This window comes from Artemia sp. Qi Xiang Cuo, chromosome 4, assembly GCF_049724085.1.
Source record: "Artemia sp. Qi Xiang Cuo chromosome 4, ASM4972408v1, whole genome shotgun sequence".
NCBI classification, from domain to species: Eukaryota; Metazoa; Arthropoda; class Branchiopoda; order Anostraca; family Artemiidae; genus Artemia; species Artemia sp. Qi Xiang Cuo.
In genome coordinates, this window is record NC_142797.1 from 9,988,885 (window position 1) to 10,008,290 (window position 19,406).

The following is a 19,406-nucleotide window of genomic DNA, read 5'->3' on the forward strand; positions in this document are numbered from 1 at the left end:
GTGACAGGCCTAAAGATTAAAGAAGCCTGAATGTTTCCTAATTCCCTCTTCGTGAATCAACAATTCCCCCATCGATTATGTAAATCAAGTTCACAGGTGCTACTCGTGACAGGACCACGTGGTTTATGGTTTTCCAAGTGAGAAAGTTCCTGTTTTTTCATTCTCAGTGAGAAAACCATATAACAGACATGAATTGCTGTTGTCATACATAAATGTGACAAAGTTCCTGTTTTTCAAATTCTCACTGACAAAAACCATGAAAACAGACATAAATGTGAGAAAATTCCTGTTTTTCAAATTCTCACTGACAAAAACCATAAAACATCCATAATTTGATGTTGACATCCGAGAAAAACATCAAATAAATCGAACAACACACATATCCATCCATGAAAACAACCATAAATGTGACAAAATTCATGTTTTTCCAAGTGAGAAAATTCCTGTTTTTTCATTCTCACTGAGAAAACCATAAACCACGTGGTAATGTTCGGAGTAGCACCCCCCTCTCTACTGACCTCAACAGGGAATTAAGAATGGAAAGAAACAAAAGTTTAGAAATTTTGGGAAGGACTTCCAAGTGAATTATCGAATATATAAACAGAGAGATTAATGAGATAAATTTTCTAAAATTATAGATAAACAAGGAAGTGACAAAAAGTTCAATCCAAATAAAAAGTTAGTAAAGAAAATAGAAACAGTAATCCTTTCTATTCTTCAAGCATAAATGTTAAAGATAAATGGGATATATAGGGGACATATTGCAAAAGAAATGACACCTTCAAATATACCTATAATTAGCTTAAAAGGGAATCTCTCCCTAGCTGGGATAAAAATGACTGGGACAATGAATTCGAAGATTTAATCTCTATATATTTCCAAAACAACTCCAAGACACAAATTGGCATAGATGAACTGAGGAAAATGCACATTTTTTTAAGAGAAGACAGAGGAAAGAAAACAGATAACTATTGAACATTTATTTTCAATATTTTTTGTGTACTTATTTCTTTAGTAGGACTAGTTTCTATAGGAATAATATAAAAAAAATAAGAAAACTATGGGTAGACTATAGGAAACAAAAGTCTCAAGGCTTTCACGTAACTGGGGAACAAGGAGAAATTGACTTAGATTGATTTTTAACAAAGTTATGGTTTCGTTAAGAAAACAATAACTGTACTAAGAATTTAAGTGTGGGAGGCTGTGAGAAAACTGTCATGACCTGACTAAATTGTAAAAATAGCAAAGCTTTACTATGACTTTTGGGTAATGGTAAAAATAACGAAGCATTATTTTGATCTTTGTCTAAGAAAAACAAACCCAACATTGTGAAATCAGACTTGAATAATAATACCCTTGATTCAACAAGGTCCATAAAGTGCAAATAATCCGGACCGTTTCAAAACCGAACAAAGAATTATTATTAGCCTTGTTACAAAAATAGGGATTGCATCAAAACTGGTCTCTGGCCAATAGGAGACAAGAATGACAAAATAAGACAAAGCTTAAAATAATAGTTCTGGGACGGAAATGGGATAGTCTTTTTTGGAACTAACTACGAGCAAGTGTTTTCTTTGAAATTAAGTTAGGCTATCACTGTCTGTCTGAATTCCCCTTTGAAGATAAAATTAAGATAAGAAGTAAACTTCTAAAAGATTTCTGTCACCTGGATAAACCAGGCTAAGTAATAAATTTAATACGTGTATAGGTGACAAAAAAAAATTAGTGCTGAAATCAAAGCACGACAATTAATTATAATTTAGTGATTTGGGATATATCGGATTCGAAAGCCTTGGGGGTCCTAGGTGAAATACATCAATTTCTAAGGATTGGAAAAGGAATGAAATCAGTTCGTCTTAGAAACTTGAACGTGAGAATAACCTAAGGTTTAAGTACAATATAAACTCCTTGACATTAAAGAATAAATTAAAGAGCCTTTTGCCTCCTCCTTCCAGCTTAGTGATCTCTTTGGAACTTATCTAGCCTCTATTAAAATCTTATATATACATTTAAGAAGATTGGAACTAGAGAACAATACAATATTTTTCCCCTAGCGAATTCTCTGACGTTATACGAAAGAGGGGTCCATTCCTCTTTTTAGCCACATTTGTTTTTCTCAACCCGTCCTAGTATTATATAGAGGCAGTCCTGATGTTTTATAGAAGGATGGGTAGAAAGAGGTATTAAATTGCAGGATTAAGATTTCCAATCTCTTCCGTCCAAGGATCCAATTTTCTCTAGAAAGTTGTAGTTTATCAAAGTTCTAAAGAACAGTGACTTCCCTTTCAGGATATAAACCTGAAACTTGGTTTAATTTATGCAACCATTGAGATTTGATAAAAAGGTTGTTCCTAGCAACAATAATTTGATGCAAATAATTTTAATTACAACGGTACTCAAGTCAGTCTGATTATTCAAGTGTAGTTATTTCAATTAGAAGCATTAGATAGCCTATAATTAACTAAATCCTTTTTTCTTGGTAAGCATTTGCGGATTGAACAAGCAGACCCGAAGAATATTGAACAATATACCTAGAAGAGGTTTAGGAGTGTTCAAAATAATTAGAGTTAGAATATTTTCCTTTTATTTGCTTTTATAATAAAAATTCAGTTGTCACTGATTTCTGAGTACCGATTCTTACCCGAGCCTTAGATATAACACACTACCAAAATTTTTAGCCCTGATAAGAAGGGGCAACCTTACAGATGCAAGTCAGATTAAGCTTTCCCCAATAGTATCAACCTCTGAATGTTGCTTGATAGCTTTTGTCAGCTCTATTCTATTGGGCCGTGGGAACGTGCCAGAATTGTCAATTTCTTTCCTGCAAAAAGAATACACTCGTTTCATCAATATACTTTCTAATTACTTACGAGGCAAAGGCTAGAAAATCAGCCAAGCTAAAGCCGACGCTGACTTGCTTATTGTATTTACAGCAATTGAGTGTTCGAATACTTGGGATACTATAGTTATCGGTGACAATATGTGGTGTATGAAATAAATGTGATGAATCTCAAATCCATTTGCAATCTTTTATGCTTTGCTGAAAAAAAAACAAATTACCATGGATTGTCAGTTTAATTGACATATACTGATATTTAGTCATAAGAGTTTTGATAATCTTTAATTATGAAAGTAAGAAAAGTGAAAACATTTCAAACCTTTTTGTTTTCAGTAAAGTGCAAATTGTGTTCTGGTCTTGAGAAGGCATGGGGGTTATGAGCCCTACTCATGTTAATTTTTGCTCGTTTTGAGTTTGAATCGGCTATTTATTGTAATTTATGTTTGTTTTGAGTGTTATTTATTTATTGATAGTAATTTGTGGTAGTTTTACGCTTTGAAGATTATTTGACTTCATTTTTGCTTATTATTGGCCTAATGGAGCTCTTTACTTTTTCTTCGGAAGACTTGTTTTGTGGAAAAAAGTTTTTTAAATTAACTTCTGTTCGTTTTTTATTGACATTTTCTTTTTCATGAAAAAAAAATAATATTTTATATCTTTCCAATTTCTTCTGTAAGACTCCATGGTATGGTTTGTTATGTGTATGTTGGAGAAACTTTTTCAACAATTTTTAATCCTGACACAAACAGTATTTTTGATTTATTTTTATAGCTCCTGAAGTTCACCTGAAAAATAAAATTTAATATCATTCCCAGATGATTCTATCCATACCCTTGACAACCTAGATACACTTCCAGTCCTTTTATTTATTTAAATTGTAGGAACAGAAGTAATAATAGTAGTATCCACAAAAGTTTTAATTTCATACCCCCAGTCATTCTCAATGTATTGCTCAGGTGTCTTATTGGCAACCATAAAGACAATGGCTTTTGATTTATTTTTAATTAACATTTAGTTTTAAAGCATAATGGGCTAATTACGTAAGTGTGAGGGCTGAAATGCCTAATATCCCTAAAGAAATAGTTGCCAGACCGTTCTTCTATGCAGAACAAAATTGCTGTCGCAAAATTTCGGCTGAATGCGTTTGCAAAATGAATGGGCTTGAAAATAGGACTGCTTGCCCTTCAATCTCTTTTTATCATAGGCAGCGCGCTAGCGCTGCCTAAGTAAAGAACGATGTGGGCACAATGTGTTTTTTTCTTCAGCCGGGCACTTCGTATCGAAGGAGTTGTCGTAGAAACTTCGAAAAGGACTCATTCGATTGGAAATTGGAGTGGCTGGTGCCCTTTTAATAGTCAAAAGTGATTGAACGGCAACTAGCCCCCCCCCCCCCCGCCCATCATTCCCTCAAACATATCCAATCAAAATTTTGAGATAGCCATTTTGTTCAGCGTAGTTGATTTCCAGATAGAAAATATATTTTTGAGGAGGAAACTCCCCCACAACCCTCAGGGTAAGGGTCTTAAGTTTTGCCCTGGGGCATATCAGTAGAGAGGGGGGTCCGACTCCCGTGACAGTACCACGTGGTTTATGGTTTTCTCAGTGAGAATTAAAAAACAGGAATTTCCTCACTTGAAAAACCATGAAATTTATCAATTCTATGTTTGTTTTCTAGGACGGTTATGTGTGTTTGACGATTTATATGATGTTTTTCATGGATTTAAACATCAATTTACTGATGTGTTATGGTGTTTGTCAGTGAGAATTTGAAAAAAAGGTACTTTCTAACATTTATGTCTGTTTTTAGGGATGGTTATGTGTATTGGTCGATTTATTTGATGTTTTTCATGTCTGTTATATGGATGATTTATGTCTGTTCGTTGTCAGTGAGAATGGACATGCTCGACGCGAATGCTATGAGATTGTTTGGCTAGCCTAACCTGAGAAATTGATTTACATAATCGCTAGGGGAAATTATTGATTTACGAAGGGGGAATTAAGAAACAAACATGGCTTCTTTAATCTTTAGGCGAACCTGACCTGAGAACTTGATTTACATAATCGCTAGGGGAAATTATTGATTCACGAAGGGGAGAATTAAGAAACATTATGGTTTCTTTAATCTTTAGGCCTGAGGGATTTATTTATTATTGTTGTTTTGGACAAGTGCATGCTAGGGATGAATGTCAAGGTGTCCTGGAATAGGAAACCGGAAGTACATGCATCCTTCTCAGTCAATCAGCGAGTCGGATACATCCTCCTTCTCAGCCAATCAGAGAGTTGGTTACGAATGGTTTTCCCCCCGTTACATAACAATTCACCCTTGAGATTTCGTATATAACGGGCATGCAATGTGATTAAATTATCAGAAAGTATTGTGACACAATTGAAGGAACAATGAATGTTATTGATGAACTTGAAGCCTTGTCAGCCACAATTAGCAATGTGAGTACATTTTCATTTTTTATTTTCAAAATAAAATTGTTTTCCGTGGTTACCCTCTACTATATTCGGGTAAACCCCCCCTCCCCACCACCCTCCCCACATAAAATACAAACATCACTTTACAATCTTTATACTCACTAGGAAAACATAAAATATATTCTTTTACCCTCAAAACCTAACCCCATCCCCCATTGTTTTACAACCAAAATTCTAGCAAAAAGAAATAATTTTATTCCGAAAAATGATAGCCATTCTCTATTTTGATTTAAAGTGTCTACTGATTTCCGTCACTGTTGTTATTAACCCGCTCTGGTTTTGACACAAAGCTCCAGCGCGAGGCCTATAATTAGCTCTGACCCTTTTTTAAAGCATTTCCTGCTCTTTAGCAGTTTAGTTTCTATAGATATCACAGATTCAAAAGGACGCGACTAAAAACATGTTTTTATTTATTGGATAACTGAAAAAGAACCATAGCTCAGATCACTGCTTCAATGTTTGATTAAATATTCACATTTTCAACGTTTAGTATTCGTGGGGATTTTCTTCAAGCAAACTAGACCGGCTGTGGAACGGCCCAGTGAGCCGTAATTCTCAGATTCAAAAGGATGCGATATCTTTCGGTGGGGGGAGGGGAATATTTTTCCATGACTTTTCTCAGTGGGCTGTTTTTTCTGGGCTGTTTCCGTGGGCTGTTTCCGTGAGTAGGAGTGTCTGTGGGCTGTTTTTTCTGGGGGTGTGATAAATGCCTGCTATCGAAAAAGGATTTGTAAATATATAAAATACCTTTAATAATTTAAAGCAAAAGCACACTCATGGAAAATGGAATTTAAAAACAAGAAGAGAAAAGAAATGTATAAAATTAATAAATTAGTTTGAATTTTATACAATTAATTTGGAACGACTCAGTGAGCCGTAATTTTTCTTTCTCAGATTCAAAAAGGATGCAATTAGTATATTTCACGAATTTTTTTTATGTTGTGCTTTCTTAGTGATAAATGCTTTTCTAAACAAATTACATGGATGATGATACTAACTTTCCCTCTGTAAAAAAGGGGCAAATTATTTCAATACTAACTTTTTTCTCTTCTTTTTAAGGCCAATTACGAAGAATGCAAGTTACCTACAGCCGCTCAGAAAGCGAGGGTTAATAATGCCGGCCATGCGAGGGCTATTGTCAGGCAATATGGTAGCAGGCCGAAGCCTCCTAAACAAGTGGTGCCTACCCAAGCCGTATTGGAATGTGACATCGCTTGCCCATCCGCTCTCCATGGACCTCTACTCTCCTGCTGGTTACCATCCGCTCTCCTGCTGGTTACCATCCAGCATGCACTACCCGGACCTTCGGGCACCCAAGCCTGGACGGATTTTGCAAATGTAAGCATTTTTTTCCTACCTATCATATAGAAATATCTATCAATTTCTTCCAGCTTTTTTAATCCATGTCTAAATGCAACATTTTTGAACACTGCGTCAAAGAATATCTCAGCAGGAATAATGAAAGATTTTTTCTCCCCAAATGAAATATAATGTTATCCCTTTTGAATCATGTCAAGTGCTTGCATTCACCCTGCTAAATTTGATTAGTGAAGCCAAAAAAAAGGCACTATATTCTGGTCAAAGAAAGGTTAGTTAATTTATATTGCGATATAAACGAATGGTTCACCTTGCCTATACAAATATTATAAAAAAAAAAAAAACTTTATATCTGAATGAGTTGTGTATCATGACAGGAGATGGCTATCCATTTCAAATCATGTTTTTTTTCCAAAGCAGATAAAGAGTATTAATATGAAATTTTATTTGGAGGAATTGTTTGAACAAAATCAAAACCTACTCTGTCATTTTTTAGATTGTAATTATCTTATTTGAAGGTGGGGTCGACGCAGCGGCCAGGACGGATCGGTGGGCCCGGGCAGCCTTGTGGGACGTACCACGGGGCCGCGCCGCGAGGACCGGCTCGGGGGGGGGGTTTAATAGTGTAAATTGGGAAGGGGTGGAGTTGTTTGAAAAAAAACAAATTGTCAATTCTATGTAAAGCGGCGTTTTAGATTTTAAATATCTTATATGAAGTCGGAAATTGGAACTTTCAGAATATCGATAGTTGTGGGGAACAGTGAATTAACCAAATGCTAATATTTACATACTGCTACTACTACTACTACTACTAAGTACGTTTTTAAAAATACGTCAATAATAATCCAAATTTTAAACAGTATGGGATGATTTAAACACATTGAAAATAAGCTATTTTTTCATTTATAGGCTGTCCTGGTTCCAAACTCGCCATCTAACCCTTGCTCGTCCGGGGGAGACAGAGAGAATGCGTCGGGGGGGATTTACAATAATGAAACATCTGCTATCAGAGACTTGCATGGTCATTCCCTCGAAATGGCATTTAACGTTGATGACCAGTTAAGTGATTTTTTTTAAATGTTGATAATAGCACAGCTGAGCAGGGTAGTGTAGGTGATTCAGATTCGGACATAGCATTGCTAAGTCCAAATACTATGCAGCTTTTGGATGATTTTGTTAGCGATGTGAGGGGGACCACGACCCACTCAGATAACATGAGCATTACACCACTACACCTCCTTGACTTGCCTTCCCAGCGCCATATTATGCACAACCGGGGGGGATGGGGACATATACACGAGGGGGCGGGGGGTACACCATTTTTCGATGTCCAAGTATCCAACACAATTTTAAATGCAATAGTTTTTTACACTGCGACGTTTGGTGACCCCTTTAATACACTAATGGGGTGGAAATTTGTGTTTGACCCTGTAGAAACTGTGTACACCTATTCAGATAAAATTTGTGCACTTCTGGAGAACCAAATTCAATTGTGGGGGAGGGAATCAATTAAGGTCTCTATTGTTCTAAAAGTGTTCTATTTAAATGAGGGGAAAAGCGAAGTTTATTATCATTATGTAAATTCTGAGATGCGTTTGGTTTATTTAAATTTAGAAAATTTTGAGGGTGCTTTCACGGATTGGGTAGATCAAATTATAACGCATCTCGAGAACTTTAATGATAACGGGAGTGGGTCTCTAGTTCGATTTATCTAAAATTTAAGTGTAAATATATGTACATTTAAGAAATATATTATTTTAAGAGAGGGTGGGGAAAAGGCAGTAGTTTTAAATTATAATCCAGATCTAGAGGGTTGCCAAGGTGTCAAGCGGATCTGTTTTGAAACAGATCAAATATGTTTCCGGTATGCTTTCCTCATATCAGCATTTAGGCCTCTAGCTCGAGACGCTACCAAAAAGAATTTAGACAATTGGGCTATACATGGGAAGGACGGGTTCGATATCCCCATTGTAGATTTTTCTTGTTTAGAGGGGAACTACCCAGTGACGCTTCGATCCATTGATATTTTTGAAAGGGCTAATGTACACTTATATTTCGGCGTTACTATGGTTCAGTATTAAACTAATTTTAGTGATTGGGTTCGTTTAAAAAAGAAGGGGCTCGTTTTCCTTATACGGGGCCCCGTTAATTAATTTTGTCACACACTGGGTTTTGCTGCTATGAACACCACCTAGTGACCCTGTCACTTCAATTGGTCATTTTAATCCTATCACAGACATTAGTAGAGTTCTGGGGGGGGGTAAGCATAGGGTTGAACGTTTCTACTGTCCAACATGCTTGTCACAATTCCGTAGTGATATAAAACTACGGGGTCACATAAAGTATTGTAGACGGCATGGCCATCAGACAGTGGAAACGGTTTCAGGGAATAGGGCCATTCTACGATTCAAAAAGTTTCGAAACACCCTCCTCCAGTGTAAAAAAATATCCTTGGACTGCTAAGCTAAGCTGGTGGAGGTGAATGATCCTCAATATCAAAATTCATTCACAGAACACCAGGCTATTGCAGTTTCATACTCCCATGCGCAAGGAGACAGTTCTAGCCCCATGCGGTTGTTAAAAATAGTTGAAACATTGGATGAGAGGCCCGAGTGCATGGTCAAGGCACTGACTAAACTGGTTAGCACGGCTAATGGTACTATTTATCGCTTGAGAAATACTAATTATCCAATGGTGTTGTCCGCAGAGGAACGTCGCGCTAATAAAAATCAAAAAATATGGTGTGTAGGTCAGGGAGAGTGTGTAGAGGGGGATACGGGGACAAACGAGAAACGAGGGGGGCAGGGGAAAGTCAGAGATCATCATCATATGTGGCAGGAAATATCCTCGGGGGGTAGTAATTTTAGAGGGGTTGCGCATCAATCGTGTTATTTAAATGTTAGCCAGCAGTTTTTTAACCCTGTTTTCAGTCACAACAGTAATCATGATTTAAAATTTATTTTACCGGCTCGGCCACGTAGGCAGAGGGAGGTAGGGGGATTAGAAATTTTATGTGTAAATAGTTCATTTATCAATAACATAATTCCCAAATTAGCCGAGAAGCTGTTGCTTCTCGGACTGAAATGGAAGGTAGTGGATAATGGTCTTACGTGCTTGAATAAAATCAGGTTTCTAGATTCCTATAGATTTTTCCCCAAGGCATTGAGTTAATTGATTCAAGTGCAAAAAAGCGACAATTTTGATAGCTTTCCCTTGCTTAAACAGCACTTTCCAGACGGTGAAATGTATGATCTGTTGACCTGCAAAGGTATATACGCATACGACTATTACTGTTCTGGCGCTTGCTTAAGCGAGGTAAAACTACCTCCAATTGAAGCTTTTTACAATTCACTGACCAACAGTGAATGCACAGCCGAGGAGTATGAGTTTGCCAAGAAGGTGTGGTCCAAGGGGGATTGTAGAAATGGGTGGGATTATTGTAGACTGTACTTGGCCAGTGACGTTTAACTCTATTGGATATAGTCTGCAAGAATACAGACCAAATCTATTCGGAGTTTGGGTTAGATATATGATATTATTTCTCCACACCTCATTTGGTGATGGATTTAATTTTAAAAATTAGCCGGGAGGACATCGGTCTGATGCCCGTCTTAGATCAAAACCTTTTTGTAGTGCTTTCATTGTGGGGTGGGGATGATTTTTATTGCGACCGCATCTTATCAACCGATCTAAGCGGACCAAATAGCAGCACTGGTGCAAAGTCAAAGGCAGTGTTCTTGGACATGAACTCATTGTACCCCTCGGCGATGTCAAACTACTCTTTGACGTGTGGGAACTATCAATGGTTTGAGAATCCTTGTGAGTTCCCCGAAATTACCACCGTCGAGGACAATGGGCCATAAGGATGGTTCTTTGAAATTGACGGTCACATTCCGCTGGCGCTTCACGGCTCAGTCAAATATTTTGTCTTACCCTGTATCAATCGGCCCGTGAGCAGGGACTCTCTGAGCCCCTACAATCGATCATTGGTTGAGGATATGGGGATGCACTGGACTCCCTCCAAACAGAAATAGATTGCTGATTTGGACCCTAAGGAGAATATCGTTGTTCACCATGTGCTTTTGCACTGGATGGTGAGCAATGGTTTCAAGATCACCAAAATACACAGGGTCCTGCAGTTCAATCAGCAACCATACTTGAAAACGTTTATCGACACCTTTGTCGATAAACGCTCTAGGGCAAATTCAAAGGTGGAGAAGGAAATGTATAAGCTCATCCTAAATTCAGCGTTTGACAAAATGTGTGAAAGCGTTCGTAATAGATCTCGCTGCGACGTCGTGACTGACCCTCTAGAGTGTGCACGAATTATTGCCGATCCCAATATTACATCGTTCACGAGCATAGAGACTGGCATGGTTCTTCTACACAGGCGAAAGCCAAATGTGGTACTGAACAAGAATATTGCAGGCGGTAGTTCAGTACTGAAAATTTCAAAAAAGCTCATGTTGTCGTTCTTTTACAATGTGTGCAAGGTGCACTGCCCACGGGAGGGGGAGGTTCAAATTTACTATGGTGATACAGATTCTCTGCTCCTAAAAGTAAACGGGACAGAATTGGATTTATTGGGTGAATTAGAAAAGGGTGAACACATCAGCTCACGGATGGATTTCACAAACTGGAATCCATCTCTCTACCCCGAGTTGGTGAAACGTCAAGCCCCCAACCAACTATTAATGTTAAAATCAGAGACGGGGAGGGATTTGACATCCCGGGGGGTGTTCCCGGGACCCAAAGTCTATTGCGTTGAACCTCATAGTGGAGATGAAAAGAAGACGTGTAAAGGGGTGCCTACACATTTTGTAAAGAGCAATTTTAAAATGAGTGTGCACAGAGACTGTGGAGAAGGTAGCCTAGTGCCATGAGCACAGATGCTTGCAATTCGCTATCTACAGTCTAGAAATTATACTGTGAGAGTGTAAAAGAATGTAATTTCGTGTATATCCGACAAAGTCTCTGTGCTCAAGAATGGTGTGAGTGTCCTACCCCATGGCCACTCCCGTATTTCAGACCGAGTTGATTACATAAACTATCGCAATCAACCTGGTCTAGATAAATTAACATAACCAACTAACCACCTAACCACCACCCAACCCGTTCATAAATTAAATACTCCAACCTTAACTCAACCTCATCTAACCTGACAATCTAACCACCTTAACTCAACCTCATCTAACCCAATCTAACCATCACTAACCCAACCACTAACCTAACCTGTAGCAGCAGTGACCGGACAACTATTGTAGTGTTTTTTCCACCGCGGCTCCCGGGGGGGGGTCCCTTCCCGCGGCGGCCCAGGGGGGGGGGTCCCGCCCGCGGCCGGCCGGCCTTCGGCCCCGTGGTCCCCGGGGGGTGGGGGGATCCCACCTTTAAATTCATCGTAATGTGTTCAACTGTGCTAGCGTTTCCAAGTGTGTGTCTGTATTTTCAAGTGTGTTTTCTGTCGTTGTTGTTGTTGTATAGAAAAGTGTTTTTTTTGTTTGTTTTTTTTTGTACAGAAAAGTGTTTAAAGACAATAAGTGCTGATGATGGACAAAAGTGTTTTTTTTTTTTTATTGTAGTGTTCAAATCATTGCCGATTGATTCATGTTGAACAAATAGAGTTTTCATGTTGACCACCATGAAATTTTGTCAACTGTTCTTGTTGAACAAGTGTTATTATTTTTATCGGTGCAATTCATGTTGACTGCAAATATTTGTTTTCATATTGCCGTAATAAATGCCATGAAATATTGTTTTTTGTTGTTGTTGAATAGATAGATCTATGGGGAAATTACTACTTATTCATTGGACACATATGATTTACAGTTAGTTGTAGCCCGACTGTTGTCCCCAACAACAGCAGCATGTATAAATTTAAAACACCCTTCATATCATGTCTGTGCGAGTCGTAACTGTCGGTGAAAACAACGCTTTTAACTTGAATAATTCTAGAGTGAGATAAAATGTGTTTGGAGAAACCGAAAAAAATCTACAAGTACTGAATCATTTGGCAAGAGTCTTACGATCAAATAAAAGCTACTGCCATAACCATACCAATACAATTCATACGCGGACTTGATGTTTTCAATAGTATTGAACCGAACTCGTGGCTGATTATTGATGATCTGGCTGAATCCATTGAACGGTTCTCGCAGGAAATGCTACAACTGTTCACCGTTCGCTCCCACCATGACCACATTTCCATTACTCTGGTTCTACACAATCTGTTTCATCAGAGCAAATGTATGCGAACCCTTGCATTCAATTGCACCATCTATATTATCTATTGAGTTGTACGTGATTCTAGCTCACTAATAACTCTCAATAAACAGATATAATCCGGCACCCCTAAATTTCTGTTGTCAGCGTGCACTCAGGCGACTAGCAAGCCCTACGATTACATTTTTCTGAATATTAATCAGAGCACGCCCCAGGATCTACGTAGAGTCACCGACATTTTCAACAATGAAATTACAGTATATCTTCCGGTGAACAGTAGAAAAGGCTTTTAGTTGCCATTATGACACTGAAGAAACTACACGAACAACGGCATCTGTTTTCCGTTTTAAGCACTTCAAAACCTCCGCTTAGGAAGGCTATACTTAAACATGGTGTTGACAATGATTTCAATAATCTAATATATGAACTTTGTTTAAATTTAACTGAGGGCAATGTTCAACTGCCAGAAGGTGTTAGACAACAGACAAAGCAACAGCGTTCCACTGTACGCGCCTGGGACTTTAAAAACATGGGAAAAAAAATTAAAAGAACATTGCTCCTTAAGGAGGGCGGTAGCTTTTTCACACTTGCACTGCCAATAATTACAGGACTTGCAAACAGTTTTTCCTAGAGAATGGCAAAACCCTATAAATTGACACAGTTTGAACTTGTCCTCTCACCCATCGAACGTTTTGAAGACAATCTAAGCAAATTCATTGATGATGTGAATATTGCCAATGAAAAAAAGCTGATTTTACTTCATGATGCACTGCGACGTGTGGACTAACATAAACCTTGTGGACAAACATAAACCTTATCGTGAGAGACCCACCGTCGCCGCCGCCACTGATCCCTCTAAACAGGAAACATCTCCTCAAGATTCAGCAGCACTGCAATCAAAGGAGAAGGAATTGAATTCAATTGTATCAAAAATTGGAAACCTATTGCCAGTGACCTATCGAGAACAGAGTAAAAGAGTATTATCTTATCTCATGTTGGAAACTGGCGATCAGGTTCAAGTCGATAGCACAGGGAAACGAATTATAATTCAGGGAAAAAGTTATAATCTAGTTGATTTAATTTGTGACATGGTGACGAATCGTAAAGGACTTATATCCTTTGCCAATAATCTATACACCTTTCTGTGTGTATCAAACTTTCCCAAAAGTCTTATTGGCAATAAGCGAATTCTAAAGAAACTAAGAGAATATAGTCCTCTTCCTCCAACACCACCAACAATACCGTTTAAAAAAGAAGAAGAAGATTCAGTATTTGAAAATACTAGCAGCAGCAGCAGCAATGATTTTACAACACCTGTGGCTGCTAGTCAAAAGCGAAGACGAATTGATTCACCCTCCCGTGTGCAAATAGGGAGTGGACATTACACTACATGTTTATGCTCAAAATGGATGAAGTTCTGAAAGGTGTCTATGAAAATATTGGTGAAGCGGGAAGTTTAAGTTCCCCCACCACTCTTTCCAAAGTCTCCGGCACCACATTGAAAAAAGCAAAAAAGAATCTAGAAAATGAACTGAGTTTCACACTACATCGAAATCATATACTTCGCAGTAAACAATATCGACAAACCAAAGCCCTTTTCCTTCTACATATAATGCAAATGGATATTTTAACTTTAGACGCAATACAACGACGTCACAATGCCCCCTACAAATATATTCTGGTGGCAATCAGTGTCTTCAGTCGCTATGCCAATGCCATTCCATTGCAATCAAAAAGAGGTGTTGGAGTTGCTCGTGCCATTGAAAGTATTTTAGAACAGGATTCATATAGAAAAATTCAACCAGATCGTGGCAGTGAACTTGTTAATCCTCATGTTGCAAAAGGTTCTTTTGAAATATAACACAACACTTTATCATAGTCACAGTCCGATAAAAGCTGCACTGCCTGAAAGATTAATAAGAACGATTTGTCTATTAATTTCAAGATATTGTACCCTGAAAAATACACCGGCTTTTATTCATAATTTAGATAAAATCATGCAGATATATAACAATCGACCCCATATCGATCTCTGTCCAACTCAAGTCCTCGGGATGTTCACTAGAACGAAAATACATCTGATGCTCTTATAAGGCAATACTCCAATGGTGAAAAAGAGAAAAAATAGAAGAAATTCAATGTTGGTGATACTGTTCGAATTAATAGAACCACTAATATTTTTGAAAAGGGGAATTATTTATGGAGCACAGAACCTTTTAAAGTATCCAAAATCCTAGACACCGAGCCCACGACATATCGACTGCGAGACACCAAAGATGATGAGATTCTCGGCGGTTTTTATGAATATGAACTGCAAAAAGTTACAAACCCTAGTGAAACCTATCAAATTGAAAAGATATTACAGAGACGTGCTCGTAGGGGCAGGAAACATTTGTTTGTTCACTGGCTATCATACAAGTCAGATTTTGATTCTTGGGTCAGTGCTGAAGGCATTGACAATGCCCAGTGATTTCTATGTGACTTTCATGTCCAATGTTTATGATTCTCTCTACAATGACTTGAATAGAACCAGTGATTTTTGGACGAAACTCTCCCCAGGCATCAATTTCGACGGAAAGTAGGAAGTGGCTCTTGTCGAATGTATTCTCAAAAATACCTACGACATCCTGAGAAAAGATCGTAGATATGAAATAAAAATAAGACCCTATGATTGGCCGCCTCCACCAACAGGTGATCAAGAACAAATTCAAAAGATCAATTGGATAGATTATCCATATATTAAATTACCCTACGAGGAACTCACCTGTATGAATGATTTATGTTGTTTTATAAATAAAAGAATTTCCGCTCGTAAAAAAAGGAGCATTTCATCTCAACTATTCAAAGGAGGAGGGCAAGATCTACATTAGTTCACCTATTGCCAGCGAAAAGGTTGTTCTCAATGATAAACTAAAGGATGTTCTTGGCTTTAAGCTCAATATAATCAATGGCAAAAGTGCCGGAAACACAAATTTCATTTTTGCCGACTACCCGCCTGCCTTCTCCACAGATACTTGTATATTTCTCTACCCCTCATTTGTGGAAACATTTCGTGTTGGTAATTCAAATGTTCCCCTCCTACGAGTTCTTGAATGAAAAACCCAATCGATGGCGTATTCATCACTACAATATAAAGCATCTTCAATATATCCCCGCCAACACTTCCTATTTGGAACTCTGTCAGTTAAAACTAAGAACCGAATTGGGTGATCCCATTGCAATTTCAAAAGGTTTGGCTGTGATTACATGCCATTTTCGACCCATCGTTCAAAAGCAAGATTTCTAATAAAAAAGTGGTATTCACTTGTCCTGATATTGACTGCTATGTTAATACTCTTGGCCCAAGACAACAGGGCAATGGAATTGACTACTACAAGGGTCGCTCGTCAATGTCTGGCTACGGTCTTGGCAGTTGGTTTGCTAAGCTGTTTCGCTCGTCACTACAACTGGCTAGAAAATTTCGTGGACCGACTACAACAGATTCCTTTTCTTCTAGATAATATGACTAGATTTAACGGAAGGGGTGAACAAAGAGTACTTCGAAAAATCTATTGTACAGTATGTGTCGACATCTTGAGAACTTAAAGCAGAATGGAAAAGATCTAAAAAGGTTGAGAAACACCGCACCACTAATCAGTCTCTACTCAGGACGGACACTAAAGACATTATCCCTCTTGTCAAAGAAAAGAAAGAAAAAGCCAACAAGTGCTGTAAACAGAAGTCCCAGGAAGAATAAAATTGTTAGATCGAAACTAGATTTCTTCTCCTAAGATGTCCTACCTACCACATAAGTATTCTCAACCCTCAATCACTGCCTCATTGAATCTTTTCAATGCTGAAAATTTTGATGTGAGTGTCAAGCATGGATACTATGAACAATTTTATCCACAACAACCCCTCTCCGATAATATCCACTTTCAAATTTATTCTAATGAAGACTAATTTATGGACATGTCTTCATCATTTATAGATTTGCAAATGAAAGTCAGGAAATCCGATAATATAATGCCAATTCGAGCCGATGGAATATCCTATGAAAATTGTATATTACATAATTTATTTCGTCAAATTAGTGTCTGCATCAATGGTACACTGGTGAGCACAAGCAACAATCTCTCAAATTATACAAGCTATACGAATTCATGCTGATGACACCCAAGTCATACAAGGAATTGAGAGGCACCTCCAATGGATATGAATATATTACTAATAATGATAGTACAGATGCACTTAAAAATGCTGCAACTAGTGAATTACATGTAGTTTGAAAAATATATCATGAAATATCTAATATAACCCAATGGATACCACCCAATGTTAAAGTGGATATAAAACTAACACTTTCACACTCCAATTTCATATTCAGAAAAGAAATTGATGCCAATCCTGATGTACGTCTTTCCCTCTCATCGACAATACTTCATGTACGCAAACAACAGGTCATGAGTTCTGTTGCTTTGGCCGTGGAAAAACTGAGAGCCAATGGCAACAATATTAAACTACTTGTTCCTCATACAATTACCAATCAGCGTCATATTGCAATGGGCTCACGCACCTTCACCGATTCATCCTTTATCAATGGTGAAATTCCGTCAAAACTTGCGTTGGCATTTGTAAAAAGCGCCAGTGCAATAGGATCATGTACTTAATGCCCACATAAATTCGAGATGTTTGGACTTTCATCTCTTGTGTGCAAAGTAAACGGCATCCCACTCTACAATCTATCTTTTTATAAATCCTATAGACCATTGTATGATTTGACCATGCAAACCCTAGATCATGACTCTCAACTATTCGAAAATGATATAACCGAAGATATGATTGCTAAAACACATGGTGTCATTGTACTGGATTTGTCGGGTACACAGGATATGAGTATAGTACGTACGGGGAGTGTGCGTTTAGAGTGTACATTTGCCGACCCATTGGCTGAGAGTATTGCCCTAATCTCACTAAATCAATATGAAACCTATTGGGAAATCACTCCGGAAGGCAGTGTTCTACTAGACTTGGCGCCATGAACACCAGTCAAATAATTAATGTATTTAATATGGACCCCTACATGTCCCAGTACAAATCCTATTGTCTGCCCTCGGACTTTCTTGGAAAAATTCAATGTGTCAACAATACCTTGATTATTGTTAATAGCAGTCCGTCGACTGTGTTGACGGGTCATTGGCTGTGCATCTTTCAAACAATGAAGACGATTGAATATTTTGATCCTCTTGGTCTACCCTACACATTCTACACACCTCACATCAGCAACTATATTGAGAGCAGTGGGAAAACTATTATTCAAAATCGGAAGAGGGCTCAGGATCTAACGACTAAAAAGCTGCGGCTTGCATGCACTACTATATTTTGTGTTCCGATGTTGTAGATAAACTTACAAGTATGTTCTTCACAGTTGTGTTGAAAATTCACGTCTGAATGACTTTTTAGTGGAAAAGATCATCTCAGACCTATATAGTATTGATTTCAGTGACCTAAGAGTAAAGTGTTGAAAAAATGCATGGGAATTTGTGTATTAATAAAATGCATATATATATATACTACAATGTCTTTAAATCTTCAATTTAGATTTCTTCATCTTCGATGTATAGGCAACTGTCGTGAACCACTAATGCTGGTAAATCATTTGGATTCACTGTATATTGATCTTGAGATTGACTGCAAAGTCAGGGTCACATTTTCTACAGTACAATGTAACTTCACTCTTCACATGTCTCTTTGTATAGTCAATAATACTTTTTACACTCATATTATGAAATTCACATGTTTCAATCTGTCTATTTAAAGCAATATCACAAACAATGTTTTCAAGTGGTGAATCACATTCGGTCACTACCGAATAAAAATCACTTAGCTTATAGTCATAGTAGGTAGTGTCATCACAACGATGACGTAGAAACCAAATTGTCTTGTTACCCCAACAGTTGAATCGTAGACCAGATTCCTCTTCCCAGAATAATTTAAATCCACGACGATACCAATCTCGTAGAAATAAACTAAAATCACGTTTAGAATTCTTTCCAATCATATCGGGGTAAGTATTCTCGCACAGATCACATTTATCATAGTGACAATTGGAGCACAGGTGCCCTCTAGGATGCGAGTCACACAACTCCTCAAGACATTAATTAAATCACTGAATGTTTAATGTAGATTACCCATTCAAAATGAGTGTAGTCCAAAATTTGCAATTTTTATTAGAGTAATCGATAACTATATGATTCTGACACTGGGTGCAACTACGTTGAATATACATGTATTTTTTGCATGTCGATAGAATTTTTTTGGTTTCCAATGTCAACTCTCTCACAGCTAAAAAGAAACTGATCGTCCTCGCATTATAAATTCACTGAGAGGGAAATGGGGGAGAGGAGTAATTCTGAAACGTGACCTCTTTCGAATGACGGGGGGGAGCCATCTACATTGAATCCATTGGCAATATTTTCAAAAGTATATCCACAATATGATTCTGCTTTGTTCCAATTAATATATCAATAAATTGACTATAAGCATTTGAATCATATTTTAAAAGTTTCAT

The 19,406-nt window shown here is 37.8% G+C and overlaps 1 protein-coding gene across 2 annotated transcripts in view; it reads right to left on the bottom strand.

Moving 5' to 3' along the window:
• Positions 1 to 19,406, bottom strand: part of LOC148952769 (uncharacterized) — a 166,746-nt gene that overhangs the window by 104,616 nt on the left and 42,724 nt on the right. The window contains exon 2 of one of the 2 annotated variants that reach the window (XM_089087417.1): positions 2,871 to 3,040. The exons of the other annotated variant lie outside the window; for it this stretch is intronic. The gene's annotated coding sequence lies outside the window, so the exon portion shown is untranslated. The remainder of the gene's footprint in view (positions 1 to 2,870; positions 3,041 to 19,406) is intronic. 2 annotated transcript variants of the gene reach the window in all.